Below are 19406 nucleotides of genomic sequence, written 5' to 3'. Positions count from 1 at the left end.
GGGTTCAAGCGATTCTCCTGCCTCAGCCTCCCGAGTAGCTGGGATTACAGGTGCATGCCAACATACCTGGCCAATTTTTGTATTTTAGTGGAGACGACATTTCACCATGTTTGCCAGGCTTGTCTCGAACTCCTGACCTCAGGTGATCTGCCCACCTCGGCCTCCCAAAGTGCTGGGAGGCCACCGCACCCAGCCCTCTTGCCATGTTTTATAAGCATCCAACTCAAACTGCGGATTGGGACAAAAGATAATAAATGTTGCTTATTTTATAATGATAAAAGAATGTGGTTACTCTTCTTGGAATAAAGATAAAAGAAGTATTTCTGTGTTTTACAAGCTGTTCAAGTATTTGATGGTTGCTTATTGAAGAATCTGCCTACGAAACCACCTCAAACACTAATTGTGGTATAAACATAATTTGGCTTATAATTGCTTATAATTAGTTGCTTCTCAACTACTATTATGCTTTTTTCCCAGTGCAATTTAAGTTAATATAAAAGTGCCAAGAATCTTGTCAAAGTAAATCCTTATTAATTTGATATAGGATAATTTAAATAGAGTCCACCAACTGGATTGGTCCTTTGTAAAATATATCATTTTTCTTGTTATCTTGAAGCTCAAAATTCCTTGTATACTCTGGTTTCTCTTCAGATCATAGAAATAATAAAAATAAAAATCCCTTGTACTAAGTTGGTTAATCTTTGCTTAAATATTTTCCTGAACTCAATATGTCCAAAATACATTTACCATTATTTCTAAAATGATTTCCCTTCTCAGCCCCATTTCTATCAAGAGTGACCATCTTTCCCCCAGATTTCCAGTTTTTTAAAAACGCCTCATTGGCTATAGCACTTTGCACATAGGCCTTCTTAAGATACCTCTGATTGTACTCCTTCCCTTTATTCTCTGTAGTAATCATTCCTATTAAGATCTTACTCAAATTTTAAAAAATCTTTACTTGACCCCACTTCTACCTTCAGCTATCACCGAATTTCTCTGCTTCCCTTAACAGCAAAACTCCCTAAAAGATGTAAAGACATGTCTATACGTGTGGTCCCTACCGCCTTATCTCTCCTTCAAATTCTCCAAATGGGTATTTATTCCTAGCACTTGACTGAAATGACACTTCTCAAGGCCCACTTCTTGCCAAAGCCAGTGGTTGCCAAAGCCATTGAGACCAGTGAATGTTCTCAATCCCCATTTACTCAATCTTTCAATAGCTTCTGACACAATTAACTATGCCTTCCTTCTAGAAAAAAGTCTCCAGGCTTTCGTGACATCTCTCTTTTTTGGTTTTCCTTGGGAATTTTCTTCCCAATGCTGCAGTGCTCTTGGCTATGCCTCTGCCCTCTTTTCTACATACATTTTCTCCCTAGGTGACCTACCTCATCCAGTCCATGGCTTTATGACCCACCCATAGTATTAATGACTTTCAAATTTATATCTCCAGCCCAGACATCTCCCTTGAACTTCAGACCTTTGAGACACTTGCCTGACTACTTGAATGCCTAACAAGCATATAGAAGCTAACATTACTAGAAAAGAGCTGTTCCTTTTCACGGCAAAATCTGCCTCCTCCCCACAAAAGCAAAACAAATTACAAAAACTCAGCTGTCCTCAACTCAAGCTTCCCGCTGACCTCTTTGTCTCCACTCTTATCTCTTCTTACCTCTTTATGGTCCACCCTTTACACAACAAATCACCTCGTTAAATAGCAGTTGCTTAAACTCAAAATCATCAATAATTCCACTCTTTCCTGCATTGTCCTACATCCAACTCATCATTAGCCTTGTTGATATTTCTAAAACATTTCAAGAATTTGTTCTCTCTGTCTTCATTTCTACCACCACCCTAGTTCAGAGCACAAAATTAGCTCCCCTGAACTATTGCAGTAGCTTTCTAACTATAGTAGTGTTTGTCTTCACTTTGCCACCTCACTTGGTTTAACACAGAGCAGCTAGAGTGATTTTTTTTTTGTTTTTATTTTTTTAAATGTCTCCATAGCCCAAGATGGAATGATGTTTTTAAAACATAAGCCCAATTATGACACTTACTAAAATTCTCCAGGGGTTTCCCATTACAATTAAAATCAAAATTTCTTACCCTGGCCTTCAAATCCTTATGTGATTTGGTCCTGAATTAATTATCCTCCAACCTCATCTCTACCATTCACACTCTGTACTCCATCCATACTGACCTGTCTCCCTTTAGGTCATTTTCATTTCTCTGAAATGCTCTTTCTCTCCCTCTTGGTATGGCTTGTTCATTCTTGTCATTTAGACCTTAGCTTAAATGTTGCCTCTTCTAAGAAGTCACTAAGCTACTATAGCAAAGAGATCTCCAAATACAATAACTCAAACATTAAGGTTTATTTCTCTCTCACATAACAGTACAGAGGTAGGCAGGTAGTCTAGAATGAGTAGGGAGCTCTGTTCCATGAGATCATTCAGGGAACCAGGTTCCTTCTAACCCATTTTGACCATAGAGTAAAATCTTTATTCTCATCATTGAAGCTGGCTTAATCTGTCCACAGTCTAGCCTAGAAGAAGAGGAAAAAAAGAAAGGAACAAAAACTACTTTCCTTATAAAAACAAGATATGGAAACTTTTTTTGTTGTTTTTGTTTTGTTATTGTTTTTGTTTTGAGGCAGGGTCTCACTCTGTCACCCAGGCTGGGGTGCAGTGGCTCCATCTTGACTCACTGTAGCCTCAACTTCCCCGGGCTCAAATGATCCTCCCACCTCAGCCTCCCACGTAGCTGGGACTACAGGCAAGTGCCACCATGCCTGGCTAATTTTTGTATTTTTAGTAGAGACCAGGTTTCACCATGTTCCCCAGGCTGGTCTTGAACTCCTGGACTGATGATCTGCCCACCTCAATCTCCCAGAGTGCTGGCATTACAAGCGTGAGCCACCACACCTGGCCTTAGATTCAATTTAAAGTGACCAAGTAGTGTGCTGGAAATGGCTTCCTACGTTTCTGAGAGCTAATCTTTACACTCTCAGAAATTTGGGGAGTCAGTTGACATCACAGTGGTGGTTTGAAATTAGCCGTGTTGTGAGTATTTACATCAGTGAAATTGGCAAACTACAATCAGGGTTCTCCATACCCTCAGCTGGGTGATTGTTAAACACTTACCGGTTGTTAAACGTTTACCAGCATGCCTCAGGTTTCACAAATCTGTCACATTGATGGTGTTGAAAACATGGTTTTCTTGGCCAGGCACAGTGGCTAATGCCTGTAATCTCATCCCTTTGGGAGGCTGAGGCGGGAGGATTGCTTTAAGCCCAGGAGTTCAAGACCAGCCTGGGTAACATAGCGAGACCCCCCCCCCCCATTTCTATTTAAAAAAGAAGAAAAAAAGAAAATATGATTTTCTCTAATGTCAATCAATGCAAGTTTTACTGCCCAAGGCTGTTGTGGGACTTCAGAGATTATAAGTGAGAAAAGTGTTTTAGAAACTGTAGGTCAGGTGTGGTGGCTCATGCCTGTAATCCCAGCACTTTGGGAGGCCAAGACTGGCGGATTACCTGAGGTCGGGAGTTCAAGACCAGCCTGACCAACAAGGAGAAACCCTGTCTCTACTAAAAATACAAAGTCAGCCGAGCATGGTGGAGCATGCCTGTAATCCCAGCTTCTCGGGAGGCTGAGGCAGGTGAATAGCTTGAACCCGGTAGGCGCAGGTTGGGGTGAGCTGAGATTGCACCATTGCACTCCAGCCTGGGCAACAAGAGTGAAACTCTGTGTCCAAAAAAGAAAAAAAAAAAAAGAAACTGTAAAACACCATGTAAAGATACAATATTGTTACTGCAAAATACAGAAGAAATAGAAGCTAAAGTAATGGGCCGGGCGCGGTGGCTCACGCCTGTAATCCCAGCACTTTGGGAGGCCGAGGCGGGCGGATCACGAGGTCAGGAGATGGAGACCTTCCTGGCTAACATAGTGAAACCCCGTCTCTACTAAAAAATACAAAAAAATTAGCCGGGCGCAGTGGCGGGCTCCTGTAGTCCCACCTACTTGGGAGGCTGAGGCAGGAGAATGGCGGGAACCCGGGAGGTGGAGCATGCAGTGAGCCGAGATCGCGCCACTGCACTCCAGCCTGGGCTACAGAGCGAGACTCCGTCTCAAAAAAAAAAAAAAGAAGCTAAAGTAATGACGAAAGAAACAACACTGTAATGCCTCAGATTACATTGAATTACATTAATTTTTTTTTCTTTTTGAGACCGAGTTTCGCTCTTATTGCCCAGGCTGGAGTGCAATGGCGCAATCTGGCTCACCACAACCTCCGCCTCCCGGGTTCAAGCGATTCTGCTGCCTCAGCCTCCCGAGTAGCTGGGATTGCAGGCATACGCCACCACGCCTGGCTAATTTTATTTTATTTTTTTTGTAGAGTCAGGGTTTCTCCATGTTGGTCAGGCTGGTCTTGAACTCCTGACCTCAGGTGATCCGCCCAACTTGGCCTCCCAGAGTGCTGGGATTACAGGTGTGAGCCACCGCGCCTGGCCTTGAATTACATTAATTTAACTGTGAAACAAAAGTGCCTATATATAATCTGTCCCAAAAGCTGTTTGTCTTCTTTGGTGTAACTAATATGGATAGAGGAGATATACCAGAAGTGAAAATATAATTTTATTTGATAAGACTCTCCTCAATGTTCAGTATTGTATTTCAGTTTATCAGACATAGGTGAAAGACAAGTAACAGAAGAAAGTGAAACTAATAAGAGAGAATAAAAGGCTCAGAATATAACACATTTAGTGATAATGTTTCCCAGGATGAATTAAATATTTAACAGCAGATATAAGATTAAAAATAAGAAAAGACGTCTGGGCCCGGTGGCTCACGCCTGTAATCCCAGCACGTTTGGAGGCTAAGGCAGGCAGATCATGAGGTCAGGAGATCAAGACCACCCTAGCTAACACCGTGAAACCCTGTCTCTACTAAAAATACAAAAAAATTAGCCGGGTGTGGTGGTGAGCGCCTGTAGTTCCCACTACTTGGGAGGCTGAGGCAGAAGAATGGCGTGAACCTGGGAGGCAGAACTTGCAGTGAGCCGAGATCGCACCACTGCACTCCAGCCTGGGTGACAGAGCGAGACTCCGTCTCAAAAATAATAATAATAATAAAATAAATGAGAAAATACAGGCCAGGTGTGGTGGCTCACACCTGTAACCCCAGCAGTTTGGAAGGCCGAGGCAGGAGGGTCACTTGAGGCCAGGAGTTCAAGACCAACCTGGTCAACATAGCCAGACCCATCTCTACAAACAATAAATAAATAAGAAAAGATGAACAATGAACTTAATGGTAATGGACAAGGCCATTTATAAGCAATGTGGTTGACCATTGTCCTAGCAAAATATGCCAATGTAATTTTCCATTAGTAATTACTCATTTTCATCAGTAATTAAATACTCAGTAAACAAAGAATTTGTAATGTGCTGTTTGCAGATTTTATGTGGTTCATGAACACTTTCATTATTTCAGTTTTAAAATATTTAACCAGACAGCCTCTATGAATGTTTTAAAATTTATTTTTTCTTTTGAAATTTTTTTAACTGTTTTTGAATTCTACTTTCGTATTTACTTTTTTTTTGTTTTGTTTTGAGTCAGAGTCTCACTCTGTTGCCCAGGCTGGAGTGCAGTAGCATGATCTTGGCTCACTGCAACCTCCACCTCCCTGGTTCAAGTGATTCTGGAGCTTCAGCTTCTGGAGTAGCTGGGACTGCAGGCACCTGCCAACATGCCTGGCTAATTTTTGTATTTTTAGTAGAGATGGGGTTTCGCCATGTTGACCAGGCTGGTCTCTAACTCCTGACCTCAAGTGATCCCCCCTCTCAGCCTCCTGAAGTGCTGGGATTACAGGTGTGAGCCACCACACCTGGCCTGTATTTACTTTTTATGTTATAACCTCAACTGTACTTATTCTGTTATTTAAATGATTAAAAAACTAATTGGGCTAGCACAGTGGCTCATGCCTGTAGTCTCAGCTACTTGGGAAGCTGAGGCAGGAGGATTGCTCGGAACCCAGGAATTTGAGGTTACAGTGAGCTATGATTGAGCCACTGTACTCCAGCCTAGGCAAGAGAGCGAGACAGTCTCTAAAAAAAAAAAAAAGAAAAGAAAAAGTAATTGTTTAGAAAGTGTTGTTGGGCCAGGCCCGGTGGCTCACGCCTGTAATCCCAGCACTTTGGGAGGCCGAGGCGGGCAGATAACGAGGTCAGGAGATCGAGACCATCCTGGCTAACACGGTGAAGCCCCATCTCTACTAAAAATACACAAAATTAGCCAAGCGTGGCGGCGGGCGCCTGTAGTCCCAGCTACTCGGGAGGCTGAGGCAGGAGAATGGCGTGAACCCAGGAAGCGGAGCTTGCAGTGAGCCGAGATTGTGCCACTGTACTCCAGCCTGGGTGACAGTGCGAGACTCCATCTTAAAAAAAAAAAAAAAAAAGAAAGTGTTGTTGGAGGCCGGGCGCGGTGGTTCACGCCTGTAATCCCAACACTTTGGGAGGCCAAGGCAGGTGGATCACCTGAGGTCAGGAGTTCGACCTGGCCAACACGGTGAAACCCCGTCTCTACTAAAAATACAAAAAATTAGCTGGGCATGGTGTTGGGCGCCTGTAATCCCAGCTACTCGGGAGGCTGAGGCAGGAGAATAGCTTCAACCGGGGAGGCGGAGGTTGCAGTGAGCCAAGATTGCGCCATTGCACTCCAGCCTGGGCAACAAGAGCGAAACTCTGTCTCAAAAAAAAAAAAAAGTGTTGTTGGAGCTCAGAAACCGATACCATCATATATGGCTTGGTGAACTGAGGAAGTCTCAAAGTCTCTCTGACTTACACCCCTCCCTACCCCCACCCTCTGTAAAACAGGAGTTCCTTTATCTTCCTAAGATCCAGACCATCAAAAAAAAATAATTTTTTTCTCCTCCCTGGAAGACCAGGAATGTAACTACACCTGAACACAGCTTTTCACAGGATCATGTACAGTTTAATCTCTGTTCCCTAATCCATTCATTCTCCCTAGTAACAGAATTCTTTTCCCTACTTCCAACAACCTGTTTTGCTAGTGTGGTCTGTAAGCTTCTGAATCACAATGGGGGTGGGCAATGACTCTGATTTTCCTCTTGTGCTCGTTGTGTACTTGTTAAATAAATTTGTAAGCCTGTTCTTCCATTAAACTGCCTCATGATAGTGATTTTCAGTGAACCTTCAGAGGGCCAAGGGGAAAGCCCTCTTTTGATCCCTACAGTGTATAAAATATGAATTAAAGTGAATGTTAAAAAACCTTTACATTTCCATTTTATATTACATTTCCATTATTTTATGGAAATTGTAAAATAATCAGGAAATTATTTTCAGATATTTCCAAAAGCTGTATTTCCCGTAACCTTGATTATCTATTAAAACTTTAAAACAATCAATGCATGAACTAAAATTAATAACAAAACTTAAAATTAAAATTATGTAGATAAGGCTAAAGTTTTTTAATTTAATTTTTTGAAAATTTAATGAAGGCCAGGCACGGTGGGTCACACCTGTAATCCCAGCACTTTGGGAGGCCGAGGCGGGCAGATCACCTGAGGTCAGGAGTTCGAGACCAGCCTGACCAACATGGTGAAACCTCATCTCTACTGAAGATTCAAAAATTAGCTGGGCGTGGTGGCAGGAACCTGTAATCCCAGCTACTCAGGAGGCTGAGGCAGGGGAATTGTTTGAACCCAGGAGGTAGAGGTTGCAGTGAGCCGAGACTGTACCACTGCACTCTAGCCTGGGCAACAGAGTAAGACTCCATCTCAAACAAAAAAAAAAAAGAAAGAAAAAAAGAAAATTTAATGAAAGCTTATTAAACATTTTAATAGAATTAAACTATCTGCAATTCGGGCCGGGCTCAGTGGCTCACGCCTGTAATCCCAGCACTTTGGGAGGCTGAGGTGGCTAGATCACCTGAGGTCAGGAGTTCAAGACCAGACTGGCCAACATGGTGAAACCCTGTGTCTGCTAAAAAATCCAAAAATTAGCCAGGCATGGTGGCACACGCCTGTAATCCAAGCTACTCGGGAGGCTGAGGCAGGAGAATTGCTTGAACCTGGGAGGTGGAGGTTGCAGTGAGCCAAGATCACGCCACTGTGCTTCAGACTGGGTGACAGAGCGAGACTCAAGAAAACAAACAAACAAACAAAAAAAACTATCTGCAATTCTAACATTCCATGTCCCTTTTGCTACAAATGTGAAGAATCAGTATCATACTTTGTTACATCTATACAAACATTTAAGAATAATATAAAATTGCTCAGTTTTGCAAAATGTTCCTCAGCTACCCATCTGAAATTTCATCCTAATTTGTGAGCATCTCTGGTGTCTTAAGAAAAGCAAGAAAATGCTTGACACTAGGAAAAGATACTCTATTAAGCCAAAAGCTATTGCATTCACACTGAGAGGAAGAACTTATTTGACAAGCTAATTATTTTGTCTTTTATCTGTTTCTGCTGTTTGGAATCCTCCCCACATTCTGAAGCAAGGTCTTTCTCCTACTTCAACAGCTGCAGAAACCATAAAGCTTTATGGCATTTGCATTCAGTTGCTTTTTGTTTTGTAGACACAGAGCAAGTGATGTGAAGTGTTTCCCTGGGGTCTAATAGGTGTTATTTCCAGGAGTGGATGTTTAAGTTTGTAAGTCATACAATGCCAGCCTGTATGCTGGATTCCAAGTAACAAAGGTATCTGTGTGTTATTTAATAAATGCATTTTGGCATTTATTTGTGACATGCAGGGTTAAGGGCAGGGGCCCCTCTTGCTGGGTCTAGGGGTGATGCTAGTCAGAGTTTACAAAATGAAGTCCCAAAAACTCCCAACACTTCCCTAGTCTTTCTAGGCCACTGGTAGACAAAGTTAGAAAGTTAAGGGGTCCCATTAATCACTATTGTTGGGGTCCGAACCCATGATTGGGATCCCACCAATCACTATCTCAAAACATCTGTCAGATTGAAATTTAAAAGCCCATGTTTTCTGAGGACAAATATTTATACAAATTCAATTACTGAGTTTATTGCTCATAGTAAGTTTTTTTTGTATAAAACATTTATAATTTATTGGCCTTTTGGGGGAATTAGATGCTTCACCACTGTATTACAACTGAGCCATTAATTTTGTAGCTTCATCAACATTAACTGGTTCACTTCAGTGACACACTGAGGAATTAGTTCTTCCTGCAGAGATTTTTTTAAAAAGGACTTTTGAGAAGTGTGCAGGTTCCTTTTGTATATTTACAAAAGCTTTATTTACTCTGTTAATTTTTTCGTCATTTATAATGTTTATCTTCTTAAAATTAGTGGTAACTCAGGCTGGGTGTGGTGGCTTACACCTGTAATCCCAGCACTTTGGGAGGCCAAGGCGGGTGGATCACCTAAGATCAGGAGTTCAAGACCAGCCTGGCCCGTCTCTAATGAAAATACAAAATTAGCTGGACATGGTGGCGCACACCTGTAATCCCACCTACTTGGGAGGCTGAGGCAGGAGAATTGCTTGAACCCAGGAGGCGAAGGTTGCAGTGAGCAGAGATCACGCCATTGCACTCCAGCCTGGGCAACAAGAGTGAAACTCCGTTTCAAAAAAAAAAGATTAGTGGTAACTGGTTTTGCTTTGTTTTTGGCCTTCATGTTTTTTTGGTTGGCTATGTGAAATACATTCCCGGACTTCTGCCCTCTTTATTTGTTCTTGGTTATTGTCTCTCACCAGGCCTTCAGTGAACTTCTTAAGCTCCAGGTGATGCCATTTGTTTCATGGTAAGTTTTTAAGTCAAGTGTTATGGGAAATAAGTTCTTTAGAATATGTAATTTATACATTCTTGGAGAAATCAGCCCTGCACACCCTACCTTCTCAAAGTCTAATGTGTAATTATAGAAAGCAGAATCACGCCAGGCACGGTGGCTCACGCCTGTAATCCCAGCACTTTGGAAGGCCGAGGCGGATGGATCACCTGAGGTCAGGAGTTCAAGACCAGCTGGCCAATATGGTGAAACCCCGTCTGTACTAAAAATACAAAAAATTAGCCAGGTATGGTGGCAGGCGCCTGTGATCCCAGATACTCAGGAGGCTGAGACAGGAGAATTGCTTGAGCCCAGGAGGTGGAGGTTGTAATGAGCTGAGATTGTGCTTCTTCACCCCGGCCTGGGCGACAGAGCGAGACTCTGTCTAAAAAAAAAAAAAGCAAGCAGAGTCAGGTTTATGTTCCCCAGAGTTAGGAAGCTTCTACTTTATAGAAGTGAAGTAGCCCTAAGTAAAAGACATGTATCTACAGTCGAGACTCATTCCAACTTAAAAAAAAGAACTTGGGGGCTAGATGTGGTGGCTCATGCCTGTAATCCCAGCACTTTGGGAGGCCACGGCAGGCAGATCACAAGATCAGGAGATCGAGATCGTCCTGGCTAACATAGTGAAACCCTGTCTCTACTAAAAATACAAAAAAATTAGCCAGGCATGGTGGTGGGCGCCTGTAGTCCCAGCTACTCCGCAGACTGAGGCATGAGAATGGCGTGAACCCGGGAGGCAGAGCTTGCAGTGAGCCGAGATCGCACCACTGCACTCCAGCCTGGGTGTCAGAGTGAGACTCTGTCTAAAAACAAACAAACAAACAAAAACAAACAAACAAAAAACCGAACTTGGTTTTCCTATCGTGAGGACCACAAGTCCACAAGCCAAGAGTTTACAATCAGTTTGTAATGCTTCAAGCTTAAATACTAATGTCAAGTATCAGATATTTGAGGAGAGCCTTCAACATTAAAGAGAGAGAGATAAATCAAAGTAAGTAGGCCAAGTGCAGTGGCTCACGCCCGTAATCCCAGAAGTTTGGGAGGCCGAGGCAGGCAGATCACTTGAAGCCAGGTGTTCAAGACCAGGATGGCCAACTTGGTGAAACCCCACCATCTCTACTAAAAATACAAAAATTAGCCAGGCTCGGTGATGCGAGCTGGTAATCCCAGCTACTTGGGAGGCTGAGGCATGAGAATTGCTGGAACCCGGGAGGTAGAGGTTGCAGTGAGCTCAGATCTCAACACTGCACTCCAATCTGGGCAACAAAGCAAGACTCTGTCTCAAAAAAAAAAAAAAAAGTAAATAGGCAAAAAAGGAAACCAGAGGAAACAGAAATAGTGCAGGAAGTAGAAGGAAACTTCCAAGGATAAAAGACCATTATTATACCCCATATAAATAAGAGAAAGCACTCTATCCATTAAAAAAAACAAACAGAACAATCACACAAAACCAGAATACTATGAATAAGGAGAATTCAGAGAACAAAAAAGAATGCTAGGAAATTAAAGCTAGGATTGCTGAGATTTTTTAAAAATTGGAGACTGGGCAACATAATGAGACTCTATCTCTACAATATAATAAAAAAATTAGCGAAGCATGGTGGTACCTGCCTGTAGTCCCAGCTACTCCTGGGAGAATCACTTGAACCCGGGAGGTGGAGGTTGCAGTGAGCCAAGATCACGCCACTGCACTCCAGCCGGGGCAACAAAGCGAGACTCCATCTCAAAAAAAAAAAAAAAGATTTAAAATCTTGAATAGGTCACAATCAAAGGACAAAGAATCAGAATGCATTGAACTTCTCAACAGCAACATTGGAAGATTAAAGACAATGGAGCAACACCTTTAACATTTTGAGTAAAAATTATTAGTTTATTTTTCATTTTGTTTTATTTTATTTAATCTTTTTTTGTGTGTGTGATGGAGTCTTGCTCTGTTGCAAGAGCAGGCGGCTGGAGTGCAGTGGTGTGACCTTGGCTCACTGCAACCTCAGCCTCCCAGGTTCAAGCGATTCTCCTGCCTCAGCCCCCTGAGTAGCTGGGATCACAGGCATGTACCACCACACCTGGTTAATTTTTGTATTTTTAGTAAAGGTGGGGTTTCACTGTGTTAGCCAGGCTGGTCTCAAACTCCTCACCTCAGGTGATCCATCCACTTTGGCCTCCCAAAGTGCTGGGATTACAGGCATGAGCCACCGTGCCTGGCCTATTTTATTGTATTTTATTTTATTATTTTATTTTTTGAGATGGAGTCTCATTGTGTTGCCCAGGCTGGAGTGCAGCGGCATGATCTCGGCTCAGTGCAACCTCTGCCTCCTGGGTTCAAGTGATCCTCCCACCTCAGCCTCCTGAGTAGCTGGGACCACAGGCACATGCCACTACATCTGGCTAATTTTTTTTTTTTTTTTTTTGAGACGAAGTCTCACTCTGTCGCCCAGGCTGGAGTGCAGTGGTGTGATCTCAGCTCACTGCAAGCTCTGCCTCCTGGGTTCATGCCATTCTCCTGCCTCAGCCTCCCGAGTAGCTGGGACTACAGGTACCCGCCACTACGCCCGGCTAATTTTTTGTATTTTTAGTAGAGATGAGGTTTCACCGTGTTAGCCAGGATGGTCTCGCTCTCCTGACCTCGTGATCTGCCCGCCTCGGCCTCCCAAAGTGCTGGGATTACAGGCGTGAGCCAGCGCACCCAGCCCATCTGGCTAATTTTTGTGTTTTGTGTAGAGACTGGGTTTCACCATGTTGCATGAACTCCTGACCTCAAGTGATCCACCCGCCTTGACCTCCCAAAGTGCTTAGATTACAGGCCTGAGCCACTGTACCCGACCAGCCAACTAATAAAAGCAAGGGATCACCACAAATTTAAATATCAGAAGTAAAATGTGATTGTTCTCTCTGTGTGTGTGTGTGTGTTTTGTTTTGTTTTTGTTTTTTTCTGAGATGGAGTCTCACTCTGTCACCCAGGCTGGAGTGCAGTGGCATGATCTTGGCTCACTGCAACGTCCACCTCCCGTGTTCAAGGGATTCTACTACCTCAGCCTCCCAAATAGCTGGGACTTATGGGCACACACCACCATGCCTGGCTCATTTTTGTATTTTTAGTAGAGACGGGGTTTCACCATGTTGGGCAGGTTGGTCGCGAACTCCTGACCTGAGGTGATCCTCCCACCTTGGCCTCCCAAAGTGCTGGGATTACAGGTGTGAGCCACTTTGCCCAGTGTGTGTGTGTGTGTGTGTGTGTGTTTTTAAATCACATAGAACGGTATTATAATTAGGGCAATAGAATGAAAATATTAAAGAATTATTTAACTTCTGTTTATGGCTTATTCTGCACTCTTCTTATTTGAGAAAGATAAAAACTGGAATAATTGGAACAATAAACTGTGAGTATAAATATATTATCTCTCAGGATACATATATGTATATATCTTTTTCTTCTTACCAATAGAGGTTTTACTGCATTTGGTCCACAGTCATATTTCACATTATCTCATGGGGTAGGGCCCCTGGGTGGGGGTCCCTGTGCAGTACTCGGTGGGGCGTGTGGCCAGGGGAGATGGAGCAGTATAGCTGGTCAGGCCCAGAAGGGGAGAAGGAGGGCTGGAGGCTCCTTAAAACCTACTGAGGGGCTGGGCGTGGTGGCTCACGCCTGTAATTCCAGCCCTTGGGGAGGCCAAGGTGGGCGAATCACCTGAGGCCGGGAGTTTGAGACCAGCCTGGCCAACATGGTGAAACCCCATCTCTAATAAAAATACAAAAATTAGCCAGGCAGGGTGGAGCACCTATAGTACCAGCTACTTGGGAGGCTGAAGCAGGAGAATCCCTATAGCTAGGGAGGTGGAGGTGCAGTGAGCCAAGATCGCACCACTGCACTCCAGCCTGGGCAACAACAACAGCAACATCAACAACAACAAAACCTACTGAGGCCACAGTGGAGGGGATGGTTAGCATGGAGAAGGGGTCAGGCTTAGCCCCAACAACGCAGAATTCCACTTCCTTCTATGGGCCTCAGTTTCCCCACTGGGCCTCGGGGAAGGTCTGAGGGTCTGAGATCTGTTGGTTCTAGGGAAATGCAGCCACTTGGGAGCCTGAGATATTTAGCATTATGGCCAGGCCCCCTTTCCCAGGGCACTCATTTCCCAGCACCCTCTCCACTGTCCCTGCCCCATTCCTTGGGGAAAAAAAAAGTATTTTTCTTTTGTTAATAATTCCTGAAACTTTTGCGGGTACAGAAACCACAAACTGATTGGCTGACAAAATGGGGAAGAGACAAGGGAACCAGAAACCTTCGGGGACTGGGTCCCTCCAAGCCCAGGTCTCTTCTCCCCAGCACAGCTCGGCCCACAGCCTGGACGTGCCAGCAGGGACCTTTACCCTACACATATGGGGATACGGCTTTGACCCCTTCCCCCACAGCCTGGTGGCTCAGTCCTGTGAAGGACCACAGCAAGGGGGAAAAAAGACCTCCCTGATCCCACACCGCCACTCATAGACCCTGGGTTGATTGGCAGCACTGAACAGGTTAAGAAAAAAAACCATGAAAACACAGAAAAACCCAAAAACTCAGACGGGGAGACGATATGGGGAGAGAGCGTGCTGGGAGCCTCAGTAGCCAGCCTCCTCCTGGTAGTAAGGGGGATATTCAGGGACCTCCCCCGGGCCTGCGCGCCCGAGGGAGCCCTGTCGGCCACTGTGCCTTCTGGGCAGAACTTGGGGTCATATATCTGCCGGCCCAGGCCAAAGACCTGGCCGCTTTGCTTGGCGCCCTGCGTGTAGCCCATCTGCAGGGACATGGAGGAGTTGTCACACTTGTCGGTTCCCAGCTTGGTGTCAACCGGGTTCCGGGAGCTGTCATGCCCACCTGGCTGGCACACTGGTTTGTACCCATCTGGAGGCTGATAGTTAAGTGGTCCATGGGGGGCAGGATGTGGTTCTTGGGGTCGTAGAGATGCCTCCTTGTGCTGTACGTGGTCATGCCCGACTGGCTGGTGCATTTGTTGGTGCCCATCTGCAGCCCGATGGTGCACTGGCCAGCCTTCATGGTGGCGTCGTCGAAGTTAGGCTCCTGCTTCTCCGAGTACTTAAGGCCGATGTCCACCCCGCTCTGCAGCCCCTTAGTCTTGGCCTTACTCACCAGGGCGAGAAGAGACACCTGCAGCTGCGTCATGTTCCCACTCTCAAACAGGTCGTTGGCATCGAACAGGTCCACGGTGTTCATGCCGTAGCTGACCATTACCTTGATGAAATTGGAGAGGTTTTCTAGCTGGTGCCAGTTCTGCATGGAACGGTTGATCTTGGGGACTGAGCCCGCCTGTAGCTTGTTCATGAGTGTCCATAAGATAATCCCGTCCTTCAGGCCCTTCTGGAAGTCGGGGCCGATGGAGAGGCCGGTGAGTTCCTTGATCCAGCTGCGGAGCTCTGCCTCCTTCTGGGGGTCATATTTGCACAGGAGCCGGTTCTTGACCTCGGCTGACAGCCCGTAGGAGGGGTTCTTGTTGAACTGCGTGGAGCTCATGGTTGGCGCGCGCTGCGGCGGGATGGGATGGGACAGGACAGGACCGCCTGGCGGGCGCGGAGCTGGGACGCGCTCCGCTCGGGATATTTTTATGTGGTCTGGGCATGGTGACTCACAGTTGTAATCCCAGCACGTTGGGAGGCCACGATGGGAGGATCACTTGAGTCCAGGAGTTTGAGACCAGCCTGGGCAACATAGCAAAACCATGTCTCTACCAAAAAGAAAAAAAATAATAAGTTATTGGGGCCTGGTGGCAAGCGCCTGTAGTCCCAGCTACCTGGGAGGCTGAGGGGGAAGGACAGCTTGAGTTCAGAGGTTCTAGGCTATAGTAAGCTATGATCAGTCTACTGCATTCCAGCCTGGGTGACAGAGTGAGACCCTGTCTCTAATTCAATCAATAAATCAATCTATAGTGATATATATATATGTATATCATCTTTTATATATATATACCATCTATCTATCTATATACCATCTATATATATATAAAATTTTTTTTTGAGACAGAGTTTGACTCGTTGCCCAGGCTGAGTGCAATGGCATGATCTCGGCTCTCTACAATCTCCACCTCCCCAGGTTCAAGCGATTCTCCTGCCTCAGCCTCCCGAGTAGCTGGGATTATAGGCATGCACCACCACGCCCAGCTAATTTTGTATTTTTAGTAGAGACGGGGTTTCTTCATGTTGGTCAGGCTGGTCTAGAACTCCCAACCTCAGGTGATCCGCCCCCTTGGCCTCCCAAAGTGTTGGGATTACAGGCATGAGCCTGCTATGGTGATATTTTTATGTGGAGCTGAAGAACACAAGCTATTCTGTTATCTGGACACAGGTTTTAGTTGGTTATTTATTTATTTTTTTGAGACAGAGTCTCTCTTTGTTGGCCAGGCTGAAGTGCAGTGGCAACAATCTGTGCTCACTGCAACCTCCGCCTCCTGGGTTCAAGCGATTATCCTACCTCAGCCTCCTGAGTAGCTGGGATTACAGGCACCCGCCACTACACGCAGCTAATTTTTGTATTTTTAGTAGAGATGGGGTTTCTCCATATTGGCCAGGCTGGTCTTGAACTCCTGACCTCAAGTGATCCACCTGCCTTGGCCTCCCAAAGTGCTAGGATTATAGGCGTGAGCCACTGTACCTGGCCAGACCACTCAAAGTTTTAATAAACCAAGCTATATATGCCACACACCAAAATCCTGCCTTTTTTGGAATAAGGAAAATTAGCTGATATGATCTGTCCCTTCTTCCCTCCAGAGCCTGAACCTCCAACTTGAGAGATAGAGACTGAAAAAGTCCAACTTAGAAAGTCCATTTCAGCCTATTTGGTGTCTAGGAATTTGAGATACTAATTGTCGTCTCCCTACCCACTTCCCCATCTCAGAAAATCTTCCCTGCCACAGAGTCTCTGGCAGGGGCAGCTATACTACTTACTGTTAGACCTTGTCTCCCTAGCCACAGCTGATGGGATCAGAGAACACCTAATCCATTCAGATGCTTTTCTCCCCCTTAACATGGGATGCCTCACAAATCTGGGTGTCATCCTTGCGTAGTGACTATGCTTATCTTCTCTGTATTGGTCCAATTTTAGTATATGTGCTGCTTATACGAGCACCAATCCAATTCTTTTGCTTGCTAATTTGAACCCAGAGACTTTGACTTTGAGTAACTAGCTCAGTGGAGGACACCAGAGCTGGAGAGTCAGGTAGTGTGAGGAGTGGCAGCCATTTTTTTTTTTTTTTTTTTGATGTATGCATGCTCATAAATGAGGAAATCCAGTCATTAGAGATAAGCCATAGCCTGGATGTGTCAACAGCTGCAGCAACTGTACAATCCCAGAGAAAGGTAGAGAGAGTAGTGGTCTGACAACTTTGACATCTGTGACTTCTACTTGGGATCTGTGATCTTCCCCTCTGGATTTCTGATCATCCCTTTTTAATTAATTAATTTTTATTTATTTTTTGAGACAAGGTCTCGCTCTGTTGCCTGGGCTGGAGTGCAGTGGTGTAAACATGGCTCAGTGCAACCTCAACCTCACAGGCTCAATTGATCCTCCTACTACAGCCTCCGGAGTAGCTGGGGCTACAGGCATGTGCCACCATGCTTGACTAATTTTTAATTATTTTTGGAGTTGGAGTCTCGCTATGTTGCCAGAGCTAGTCTCCAACTCCTGGACTCAAGTGATCCACCCTCCTTGGCCTCTCAAAGTGTTGAGATTACAGGCATGCATCACTGCGCCTGGCTGATCATCCCCTTTTAAGTTGGGTTAGTATACCTTTCTTTTACTTGTAACCAAAGAATACCTGATGGAACAGTTTTTAAAAGTCCATTTTTGTCACTCTACCTTTTCACACCTTTCTCTCAGCCTCCAGATCCTACGGATTCCCTGTAATCTGTATAAACCGGTCGGGAGCAAGGAAATAGGGAGAAGACATTTCCTTGAAATGTCCTAAACAAGAGACACCTGCATCCTTCTAGATGCAGGAATTCGGGGGTTCTTCAAGCCTCAGCCTGGCTTGCAGCAGTTTTGGCAGCCTTTGGAAGGCACCAGATGGTCAGCCACGTGATACATAATCTATGTAACTTAGTGCCATTTATTACTTTATAATTGTATCAAACTATAATTTGTAAGCAAATTTTGTTTAAAAGCTATTAACTATGTTTTTCTAATTGTTTTGGTATACTTTTATAAAACAAGACTATTAAATCCTGGTTGCAGGTTCCCAACCATCAATTTTTTGGTAGATTTAATATATAGTATATAGTTACAGAGTTTTAAGTACATGTGGAAATTTTCAGAAATTTCTCATTTATTTCTTTGATCTCAAGGTTCTTAAAAAGCTGACATAGGACAGGCATGGTAGCTCATGCTTGTAATCCTAGCACTTGAGGAGGCCAAGGCCAGAGGATCCAATGAGGACAGGAGTTCAAGAACAGCCTGGACAATTCTCTCAAAAAAAAAAAAAAGAGAGAGAGAGAGAACTTTAAGCCATGCAATTAGAGAATGTGAAGATAATCTACCCAAGTAGATATTTATAAATAAACCTAACCTTCTCATTTTCCACATAACTAGTTTAGCATTATTTATTTGAAATCCACAATTGTAGTTTTCAACTCGGCAAAATCTCATATATACTGTGTATTTAGCGCTATGTAATAAGAAAGCAAAAAATCAGGATCCTTCAAATATTACATACATAAAATTCATGAAACTAGGAGTTGCTACATTTCAATATAAACTCAATTAACGAATTTTATTCCAGAGAATGTAAGAATTACAAACATTCGGCCGGGTGCAGTGGCTCACACCTGTAATTCCAGCACTTTGGGAGGCAGAGGCGGGTGGATCACCTGAGGTCAGGAGTTTGAGACCAGCCTGGCCAGCATAGTGAAACCCTGTCTCTACTAAAAATACAAAAATTAGCCAGGCGTGGTGGGGCTGGGGGTGCCTGTAGTCCCAGCTACCTGGGAGGCTGAGGCAGGAGAATCACTTGGACCTGGGAGTCAGAGGCTGCAGTGAGCTGAGATTGCACCATTGCACTCCAGCCTGGGTGACAGAGCAAGACTGTCTCAAAAAAAAAAAAGAATTACAAACATTTAAAGAGGATATTCTATTGTCACCAGTGGAAAAGTGATACCTTTTTTTTAATGGGCACATATCAGATAATTACGGGTACTTTGGTATCTGTTCATATTACAACACGTATACTTTTTTTTTTTTTGGAGACAGAGTCTTGCTCTGTCACCCAGGCTGAAGTGCAATGGCATGATCTCAGCTCACTGCAACCTCTGCATCCCAGGTTCAAGTGATTCTCCTGCCTCAGCCTCCCGAGTAGCTGAGATTACAGGCGCCCACCACCAACACCTGGCTAATTTTTTAATTTTTAGTAGAGACGGGGGTTTCACCATGTTGGCCAGGCTGGTCTCGAACTCCTGACCTCAGGTGATCCACTCACCTTGGTCTCCCAAAGTGCTGGGATTACAGATGTGAGCCACCGTGCCCAGCCACAACACGTATACTTTTAAAGTAGCTTTTTAAAAATGACTTTATTCTGTGAAGTATGAAAAAAGAAAAAAAGAAAACATGATGTTTAATTCAA

At 44.4% G+C, this 19406-nt stretch overlaps 1 non-coding gene and 2 pseudogenes across 1 annotated transcript; all 3 read right to left on the bottom strand.

Moving 5' to 3' along the window:
* Positions 1–9121: 9121 nt before the first annotated feature.
* On the bottom strand, positions 9122–13749 carry LOC112133821 (ribosomal biogenesis factor-like; annotated as a pseudogene).
* Positions 13750–14331: 582 nt separating this feature from the next.
* Positions 14332–15313, bottom strand: LOC100432389 (calponin-2-like; annotated as a pseudogene).
* Positions 15314–16814: 1501 nt separating this feature from the next.
* Positions 16815–16921, bottom strand: LOC112133973 (U6 spliceosomal RNA). Its single transcript, XR_002915570.1, has one exon. It is a non-coding gene; the product is annotated as a U6 spliceosomal RNA (small nuclear RNA).
* Positions 16922–19406: the final 2485 nt, after the last annotated feature.

This window comes from Pongo abelii, chromosome 5 (genome assembly GCF_028885655.2).
Source record: "Pongo abelii isolate AG06213 chromosome 5, NHGRI_mPonAbe1-v2.0_pri, whole genome shotgun sequence".
In the NCBI taxonomy this organism is placed as follows: Eukaryota; Metazoa; Chordata; class Mammalia; order Primates; family Hominidae; genus Pongo; species Pongo abelii.
Note: the sequence above shows the minus strand (reverse complement) of the source record. Positions and strands in the feature narration are given on the sequence as shown.